The sequence below is a fragment of the Symsagittifera roscoffensis genome, chromosome 3 (assembly GCF_963678635.1).
Source record: "Symsagittifera roscoffensis chromosome 3, txSymRosc1.1, whole genome shotgun sequence".
Lineage (NCBI taxonomy): Eukaryota > Metazoa > Xenacoelomorpha > Acoela > Convolutidae > Symsagittifera > Symsagittifera roscoffensis.
Genome location: NC_087064.1, coordinates 228,101 through 239,210, shown reverse-complemented (window position 1 = coordinate 239,210; position 11,110 = coordinate 228,101).

Sequence of the window (11,110 nt, the reverse complement as noted above, 5' to 3'; positions counted from 1 at the left end):
ATTGTTTTCTTGTGATTGATCGATGTCGGTTTTTACTGCGTATTTATATTCTAATCGTGGTGATGTTTTATCTTTTGCGAGATAGAATTTGATATTTTGTGGTATTTCAACTGTAGTTTTTCGTGTAAGTAGTTCAAGTGGCGTATTTCTACTTAATGTATTTGGTAATGCAAGATTTTTTCCTGCTGTCCAAACTATATGTAAGTTTGGGAATTTCATCAAATTTAACTGAAATCTATAAATTTTATGGTTAGGATTTGATTTCTGAGTAAAGAGAAATATAATCGGTTTGTGATCTGTAAAAAGAACTGTTGGGTGTCTTGATCCAAGTATCAGAATTTTGTATTCTGTAATTGTGTATTTTAAAGCTGTACTTTCTCTCATGAAAGTAGAGAGTCGTAGCTCGGATTGTGTGAATAAACTTGAATTTGCTGATATAAGATTCATTTTATTTGTTCCATTATGTGATTGTAATAATGCTGCGCCGGTGCCAAAGTTCGAAGCATCGCACATTGCGTAGAACAATCTATTAAATTCTTATTGTTGATTTCCAATAACGAATTGTGTCAATCGTCGTGACTGTTCATCTAGTGGCATTTGATTGTAAGCACTATTCCTATCTGCGGTTGTGAAGTACTTACCATTTATCTTTGTTAAGATAACTTGGATTGGTTCAATGGGCCAATTGCATATTGATTCATCAATTAGTGAATTGAGATATCTAGAGTCTAGAACTATTTTTAATGATTCTCCTTTGGCTAGAATGATAACTGGGTTAATGAAAGTGTAAACTTTGGGTTGTTATTCCTTATTTACCGGTGATATAAATTCGTATTGTTCTAAAATATTAAGTAATCTGTTTTTTTTTATCGTGTAAGTGTATTGGTACTTTACTTGCTCTTTGTTTTTTGAAAACTGCGTCAGGTTTTAATGGTAGATGTAGTGATGAACTAATTTTTCCAAGGTCAAAATTTGACGTTGCATAAACTGTTGAATCTTTTAGTAGTTGCTTAGCTAATTTGTCAAATTCATTTTGTGTTATTTGGGACTGTTGGAAATTAAACATTTTTAAGATTTTTTTTGTTCTTCTGTATCATTCGTTAAATTAAACTTTGGTTTAAAATATGGTGTTTTTGTGAAATAGTTTGTATTTCTTTTTTTGGTGCTTATTATATTATTTATGGATAATTCTTCATCAAGAATTGTTGAGTGACAAATATCTAATAGTTGTAAAATTTTTTTGACTCGATATGCTACTTCGTTTGTAGGTGAGGTTGTAGCAATGGTTTCACGCTATCCTAAAAATCCTAAGAGTATTGTTATTTGATTTGGTGTATTTTTATACACGTGTACTGAAATTGTATCGGAATTTGAGTTTTTCAATGGTTTTTTTTATGGATGAAATTATGATTCGGAAAAATTTATGAATAGGTTTAAATTCGAAATCTGACATAAAAAGTTGTTGTTTGTTTTGATTTTCATCATTTTGGTGAACCTGTTTTATGAAAAGTTATATACATTTCCTGAGAGTGGTTTCAGAAATTTTCGTTCTAGATTATAAATAGGGTAGAATTTTGAGAAAAATGGTGGTTGTTTGTTCAATATTTGAAAAAATGTTAAATTTGTGTTTTTCATTCTTGTATATTTGTCTTTTATTTGGATTCTACTATTTAAAATGTTTATCGTTGGTGTATATTTAGTTTTAAACGGTATGCCAATGATATTGTGCTTAATATCAGTATTGCGAAAGATTTGTTTAAATGGTTTGTTCAAAATCTTATTTTGTTCCATTGTTCTTGTGGCTACAAGGGATAGTTGGATTTTTCCATAATTGACTAATGTTGATCTTTGTGCTGTTGCTAATTTACTAGCTGTTTTGAGAGGTGTCAAGTTTGGTTACAGTGTTTTGATTTCATTCCACGTGGGAATATTATTGATATTTGATTCTGCTCCTGATCAATTTCAAGATCTGGTGGTTGAAATTCTTTATTTTGGGCTCTCTAAGAGAAATGCCATTGTCCAAATCTTTTCTTTTGAGTGTTCTTTTGTATCTTTTGATAAATATGATTTGTGTTTGAGCATTGTACTTCGTCTTTTTTGTCAGGTTTGATTTCAGTGTTAATTTCGTTTACTTCTTGTAAAGTTTGTGCATTATTATTAATGGGTCTAGTGTAATAATCATGAAGAAGTTCCAATTGATTTTCGTATATGTGTGAACTGAAGGGTTGTTCATATAATATAGGTTCATAGTCATTTTTGACTGTTATCATTTTTACCGGGATGGTTTTATCTATATCGCTTTCACTATCCATTGATTCACAATTGAATGGTTTAATTGTAATTCATTATTTTCTGTGTTATCGATACCTGAGGGGTCTGAAATTGTTTCTCCAGTTGTTTGTACTTGATTTATTTGTCTTTGATGCTTTGGCGTGTTGCTTCTGTATCTATGTTGAGAATCGGGGCCACGGCTATTATTCCAATGGGGAGATTGGGAATAATTTCTATGTCTATTGTTGTAGCTTGAATTTCGGTTTTGTGAATTATTTCATTATCTGTTTTGATAATTATCATTGGGTCTTTGATAATTTGATCTATTGTATGAGTTGTTTCTTGATCTGTTGTTTGGATGGTTTTGATTACGATTATTTGAGTAACTTCTATTCCTATTGTTAGATTAGTTTCTATTTCTATTATAGGATGAATTTCGTGATCTATTGTTGGAATAACTATTCCTAGAGTGTGAATGGGAACTGGTATCAGAAACATTTCTGTTTGAATTCGATCGCGAATAGTTATTTGATCAACTATATCTATTTTGTGAGAAATTTCGTGAATTTCTTTGTTCTGGAGATCTACCTCTATAACTTGAGTTTTATGATGAATGGTTTCTTGAGTAATTCGAGTTGCCTGGAACTGGTTTTCCAGAGCTGTTATTACTGTGTTTATTTTTGTTTTGTAGATTTCGGTCATTTTTCATGTACTGGTAGAATGATTTATTCGGTTCTCTGTAATTTTGAGATTTATTCTGATTATCTTGTTGTTTTTGTCTACATTCGCAATACTGTGTCCGTATCGTCGGCAATAACTACACCATTTTTTGAAAGATGGTTTACCTTTAAAGTTTGGGTTTTTCTCAATTATGTTTAGTATTTCAGTGATTTTTTCAGTCGGATCTACATCTGATTCCTGTATGTTGTTTATATGTGTAGTATTTGTTTCTATCCTTTTAACATACTGTAGTTTTAGATTTTCTGTTTCTTCAATTTTCACTGTGATTTCTGCTTGTTCTAGTTTATCAACTACTTTTCTACAATCTAAATCTGCTTCTTGAATTGAAGAAGGATGAGATGCTCTCTTTCTTATTGCTATTTTTCTTAGTTGAGCTGTTAAAGTTAATTTCTGTCATTTTCGTATTTTTGTAAACATGTGTGTTAAATGAATATGCTTTTCGAACTAGTGTTTCGATTCTAACTGCCAATTGTTTAATTGTTTCCTTTGGTAATCTGAGAGTTTCGTTACCTAAAACTCTTTGATGTTGTTTGTTTCTTTTAGAATCAAACGTTTTTGAAAATTCTTGTGTGAATCTTTTCCAATCTGATTTCATATCTATAGGTAGAACTGAAAACCATTTTTGAGCAGCGCCATCTAGTGTTGTTTGTTTTAATTGGTTGGTTCAGGTCCTATTTTTAAGATTAAATTCGCTGTAATTGCATTTAAATAATCTTTGACTGAATATTCGTGGTCTGTTCCTGTAAAAACCATTAATGGTTTATTGGTTGTTATTGACGACCCACCCATAAGATATGGATTCATCGTAATTTGACGTGATTCTGCGGCATTTGGTATTTCTGAGAAGTTTGTATGTTGGTTTTTTGTTATTTCATAATGTTCTGGATAATATGGTAGTGGTATTTCATTTTGCATTTGTGTTGGTTGATAGGAATGCATGCTAATTGGGTTTTGTGATTGTACAGGTTGATAAGATTATGTATTAATTGGATTTTTTACATGCATTGGTTGTTGGCTCTGTATATTTGTTGGGTTTTGTGGGTAAATCTTCACATTTTGGGATGGTTGAGATTGTCGCGGTCTTTCTGTGCGATATTCTTGTATGTATGGTGCAAAAATATCTGGTTGAAAGTAATCATCATCATCAGATGATAAATAATTTGTATGATAGGGTGTTTGTTGCTTATTCCTATTTTATTGAAAAAATTGGTAATTTTCGCTATGATCCTGTGGAGGATGTGGATAATCTTGGAAATTTACTGAGTTGGTTGATGTATTTAGAAGATTCCAATAGTGAGAACATACGTCGTTCTGCATGTTTTTCGGAGGAGGTTGATTTGTTTTTGATGGATTCACGTAATTATAATTGTGTTCTGCAAAATTGCTTCTCGTGAACGTTTTTCGTGTTTTTGACGGTTTTGTCATCGTCCTATATGTTTGATAGTCCATATGTGAATATTTTGGGACAACCGGAGGTTTAACCGTTGATTGTAATGTTGCTTGTGGTAATGTTGGGTTTTTATTTCTTGGTGTTGTGAGATTTGGATGTATTGGTGAGATACTTTGTGGTGTAGTTGTTACTGTTGTTTGAACTATTTCTTCATTTATGAAATGTGATGGTGTTTAAAAATCTTGTTGTGTTGGATTTTTAGTTCCATTGATGTTTTCCTGTTGTATAACAGTTGAATTTAAATTAATGTTTTGTGTATCAGGCAGGATTGAATTATAATTTAGAGGTGTTGCATCTATTGTTAGTAAAATTACTTTTACATAATTTTTTTGAAAAGATATTGTACTTATTGCTTGACTTGAATTATCTACTGGGAAATTTAGAAATAGTGGACGAGACCATTCAGGCTCCCAAACGTAATCTGATTGATCTGTTGAGGTCTAAAAGTTTTTCTTGCTTGTTCAATTAAATCGATAATATGTGTAAAATAATCAATTATAAACCATGCCACTATTTTTTGTAAATCTCGTTTAGCATTTTGTGAGACATCATTACTGGTAAAATTTTCATGGATTGTGTTTAAAAATGTTGAAAATGCGGCGATTTCAATTCTTACCTTTGTGTGTCCTGATGTTTGAACTGGTGATGTACTTTGAGCTTTTTTTCTTTCTAATATAGATAAATAACTATATATTTTTGCGAAAACTTCGTTAGTAAATATTGAGTTTGCTCTCTGTGAATTTTGATATTGTATGATCTTGATATATTCTGTGAACACCTTTGAAAATTCTAAATCAGTATCGTCTTTTTGGATAACATATTTACCATGAAATGTTCTTGGTGTACTGATTTCTATGGTTTTGATTCCTTATTGTTGTGTTAGGGTACGTATTTCTTTCAAATAATGTTGTATAATTTGTCTTTTGATTTTTACTTCTGGGAATTCTGCTTTACGAGTAGTTTTTTGCAAAATCGTGTTTGCCTCTATCATCGGTGAGTGGATTTCTAATGAATGGGAAAACTGATTCATTCTTCGTCTGGACTTTTGTCACTTTGAGTGTTGCTCGTTTTTTCGTTAGATGATTGTTAATACATAATGTTCGATGTGTCTAATTGGTTGGTTCCATTTGTATAGATGTACTGGTTCGTGTTTGCATATCTTTTTTATTCTTCTTTTTCCTTGTTTTGATGAGTATGATGTGGCTTCTGAATCGGAAAAATATATTTCATCATGGATTGGGTAATTTTTATTTACTGAATCTTTTAGTTTATATAGTGCGTTTAGATTACTGACTTCTGATTCGAAGACTGCGTTTCTTCGCTTTGAAAATCTTTTTTGTGTTATCTGTCTTTGCTTACTTGTAATTTTTCTTTTTATTGTTTGTCGTTTTTTTTCGAATGTATCCAACTGTTTGTGTATGCGGGGTAATTACGAGATCATAATTTTGGGTGTTTATTTCACAATTGTGTAGTACGATTGTTTGTTTATTTCCTAGTTTTTTCAATGACATAAGGTTTAGGATGAGGGATGCAAGAATGGTATTAGTGGTTTTATGAACCTAGACTGTTAGTCCTTACGATTTTTTGACTAGCTTAACCTGGGTCTTTTGTTCAGGGTTGGAGAGAAAAGTATATGATTTCTGAAGATTGATTTTTACTTTCTCGTGACTAGTCTAAGCTAAGGTGTTAACTTACTTAAACTTACTTAGGGGTAGTGATTGTGTTCAAGGGTTGAAGAATAGTAAATTCATCCACAAAGTTCAGGTATAATTAGAACGCAAATAGTTAGTTAGATACTATTTTAAACTTACTAAGTTTAAGAATTATCCTGGATCAGGTAATAAGAGGGTTCAAGTGAAGGATGAATAACCGAAGTTCTCCACTGTTTAGCCTAATTAGAATGGTTAGAATGATTAAAAAATTTTATTAGTCCTGGATTTTTTGAAAAGGTTGGATAGTGAATCGACGTTTGAGGTCGTTAGACACTTGATAAGTGGGTTGGGGAGAACAAAATTGTTCTTTTTGATCCAAGGATAAGCCTTGATGATCAGAGTATGAAATTTATAATAAGGAAAATTAATTAAGATCCAAGGAAAGCCTTGATGATCTGGTTTAGGGTTAAACAAAGCTAAGTTAAGGAAATATAAAGTTTAGGATAGGCCTTTTTGAAATAATTTAAATTTAATTGATAAAAGTTATAGTTTTTTATGATATTAGTTGATTTATGATTGCTGTTATGTTTAGATGATGAAGCTGAAGATGACACGGTGATTTATATATACTAAATATTTATTGTCATGCTACTAATTTTTGTTTTCATTTTCAATAAATATATTTTTCAAATAAAGTTTTAAATTTTACTGCAGAGTTGAAGGGAATGATTTGAGATGTTTTTATCAATAGTTATTGTAAAATAATCATTTTTATTTAGCGCCTGAAATAATCATTGAAGATTTCTGCAAGGATTTTATGTTTGCAAATGAAAATCTTAATTCATTGCTAGTAAGATTCTAAATATAAAAGTTTGTGTTTGCTTTTGCCGTACGACCATGAAACTAAATGGTAATTTTCTATGTAGTCGTATGTCGTCTTTTGCCCGAGGTCTTTTTTCAATACCGGGTAGTTCTCGTATTGTGCGGAATAGCGGCTCTGATCTATTGAGTCGTAGAGACATTTCAATTTAGTTATTGTCATGTAATTTTTTGAAAATGTTTTGTCTAATTTCTAATCTATTTTTGGTTAATTCTAAGCTATCTTGTTTTTTAAGGTCTTGTTCGAGATTTATGGTCGCACCAGATGAGTTAAGTTTTATGCTTAGCTCATAGAGTAATTTCGTATAGGGTTCACCGTCTGCTCGTCACGCTATCTTATTTTCGGCCGGATAGATTCGCGCAACTTGTTAGTCTAATACCGATCCTAATCTTACTCTTATATCTACTGGTCTCAGGGTGTTTAACTAGTCTCTGCTAGGCTCAACAGATCTAGAGTATACTGGCTTAATGCGGCTGCTGAAGTTCCCTTGGAGAGGTAACTAATTCCTGAGTTAATTTCAAATCCCTCTGGCGCTGAAATAACAAGTAATTTCAGCACTTACAAATAGGTGGTTTGTAAGTTAGATGGATCATGATTGGTTAATACTAAATCTTTTATAGTGATAAAATATTTAATTTATATCCAATAATAAAATGTAGTTTAGATCAGGTTCCAGTACATAATATTACATAGCAGCAAAACCTGCTAAAAAACTCGAGCTTTGAGCAGACATTGTTTTCTGATTTTATTGGCGTCATTCTTTATCAATACTTTGTGAGTGCCGTCACTTCATACCCACAAACTATCTCATCTTTTCCAAGAAAGACAGCTTGGCGTCGCTTCCGGTCGAACACAGAGGTTTTCTAACTGAGTATCAATGGCCGCCTGTCAGTTACCTGGAAGACGTGAAAAGCTACGAGGCCAAGATGGAGGCCCTCCACAAGAAAGGAGGCAAAAAGAAACAACCTAGGACCCTGCAACACTCACAGGATGTCACAACCGATGATATCAATCAACGGCAAAATGCTGCAACAAATGAAGAGATGTGAAACTGAAGAGAACACTTTTTATAATGTAACCTAATCACTGTTAAACATAGTGTAATGTTTCAGTCTTAATCTTAGTTAAAAATATATTTTTAGGTTGATGTTTTAAATTTTGTTCTCCAGAAATTCTTTTCCGAATACGAAGCATGACTAAAGGTAAGTGGTAGCAGGGGCGGATCTAGGTTTTCTCCAAGGGGGTTTCAAAAAACTTTCGAAATTGTGTTTTTTTTTTAGGTCGATCAAGTTGATTTTTCGAGCACCAGAAAAGACTCTGTTTTAGGTTTCTGCCAACTTTTACTGCGCCGCTAGCAAAATTTTGAAAAAAACAGGTCAAAAAAGGCGTTTTTGAGCACTTTCTGGAAAATTTTGATCAAAAAATTGTTTTTTTTTCGGCGCGCTCAGCCCTCAAATTTAGTATATATTGGCGTCAAAGGCGCCTTTAGAAATTTTTCAGGGGCTGTCGACACAAATTGATATCTGAAAACAGTATAAAGGGGGGGGGACACTTTGGATCGGTATGGGGGTCGAATCCCTGAGAGAAAATTGTCTAAATAAGCTGAAATAAAAAAAATCTATTATAAAACCCGTAGTAGATAAGCAACAGCTACATATTGCATCGAGACTATTCTGGAACAAATCGAGACACGGAGTGTCGATATGTGACCACAATTCAAGATGCTATAGAAGCTGTTGCTTTTCTGTATGAAACACACGTGAAAAAAACGGTCAAATAAAGAGAATTAAAAAGAATTAAAAAGAGAATTAAAAAGAGAAAAAAAGATGATTTCGATTCGGACAGCACACTTGAGTACGGAATGTCTCAAATTGTGGAGATCAACTAGAGCATCAACAAAAGCAAGCAAGCTACTGGTGTTTCATCGATACTTGAAAACAAGGTTTTCAATGCGAATGTTGTGATGAACATGAACAAAAAAAATCAAAATCTTCCATTCTGTTTCAACAAAAATTGAAATTTCGTTTGTGAGCTGTGCATTTTTAACTGTGCCTTATTTAGCAGTTGTTTATTAAACTTTTAGAATTATTGAAAAAAAAATACGTAAATATATTGAACAGGGGTGGTTTATATTGTTGAAAAAAGGTCAAAGACCTCAAGTAAATCACATCAAAAGCTGATCTTTTGCGAGGCAGTTTGTAGAATAAAAAACTCATTTTAGAACTCAAGTTAGAATCTCTAACGCTTCGTTTTGCGAATCCTCTGTTGAATGTAAAAAAAAAGCATGAAACTTAAGAAGCAGAACAGCCAGCGGTGAAAAACCATATAAAACTTTTCACCAGCAGCAATGCCTTAACTTTTGAAAAGATTCAGTCAATCAAAATTCAAAATACTCCAAGTTTCGGCAAGCTGACACGCTTGAAAGTTGTAGCAAGCTGACCTTCCAGCACGTTGACTTTCCATATGAAATCGAGACACGCGAACAGATAGTTTCGAAGGAATTAGAGAACAGAAATCGAAGGAATTAGAGACCAGAGTTCGAAGGAATTAGAGAACAGAGTTCGAAGGAAGTTAAAATTGCCGCAGGGAGTGGAAAAAGGAATACATATAGTTTTTTGAGTTAACCTTTCTTAAAGTTTTTCTAAGAGGTCCTAATCAGGTTGACTGTGGGCATTCAAAAATTGATGAGAGAGTTTTTTAGATATCAAAAACACTGCCGGGCATTTAAAAGCAAAAAAGCAATAGTGATGAGCAATTAATTGATAAATTTTAACCAATTAAATTAACCCAATATGTAAGTTTTTGTTTCGATAAAAAACCTGAAAGTTACAGCCCACTTTGGCAACTTTGATTCAATCAAGTTTTTCGTCACCTATACACTTTCCTTGTTTGAGAAATGGAGTTCACCTTAAATGTTGTTCGCCTTCATTTAACACAGAGTTGCAGCGGAGTTTCGCCTCAACTGAGATACATCACTTGAGATACAACGAAAGCGTAGCCTTGCAAGCTACCAAATAGGCAGGCAAATTCACAGAACTAAGTAAAAACTTGAGAAACAATAATTTCAGTCTCTGTGTTATAAGCTTTCGAGATTTTCCGAATGTTCACTAAGCCAACAACACGTAGTTAGACATCAAGTGATCCAAAACAAAAACGCCAAAAGAAATTTTGTCATGAAATACATTTAAAAACATAATTTTATTGGAAGTACGAAAAATTCAATCTTAGAAAAACAGGAGAAGCACAAGAATTAGCACTAAACATCACGTGGTAGGACGCTAATTGATCTGAAAACAACAAATTTCAAAGGAAATTGCTTTGTAAAAATCTAGATTGTTTTTGAAATACGAAAGTTCTATCTCAAAAAACAAAAGAGAAACAACCAGTTTTTCTTAAAGTCGATGAACGTAGTTGCGAGAGTTGGAAGGTAATCTAATTCAATATTCGGTTCATTCAAGACCTATCAGACAAGTCTAATTATCGAGTTAGTTCCAGTTTCTGCGTATGACAGGGGGAGGGGGTCACGTGAGGAGAACAAAGTGCCCCGTAGAAAGATATACACAGGAGACATGACAGGTGTCTCGTATCATTCTCTGGTTCAGACAGACAATCTGAATTAGCTGAAAATGTTCAGTTTGCAAATAAAACAGATTTCGACTGGTATCAAACTGCATGGCTTTGTAGCTTCAAGCATTGGTGGTACAGCCACTTGGAAAAAAGTGAACCTTCGAAAACAATTTGGGTTTCATGCCGCAAAAATATGCAGAGAGACGATAAATAGAAAAAGCACAAAGACTCTAGTTAACAAAAAAGGAACACAGGTCCCGGTCGAGTTCGAACTACAAGCCTTTGCCGTCTCAAGTAGTTCGATTACTTCTACGCCGGATGATTTATTGAGTCTGGTTTTTAAATCAAAAAAAGGTAATCAAGCCGAAAATTCTTGAGCAAGAACATTTCAAGAAGAAAAACATTCAAAATAATAGTAAAATGTTTAGGTTTCCTTTCCCCTTAGAACACACACACACACACAAACACAAAAAATTATCGGTCCTCGAACGAGATTTAAAAAAAAAACGGCCGTTGCATCGATATAAGAACCCGAAATTAAAAAAGAAG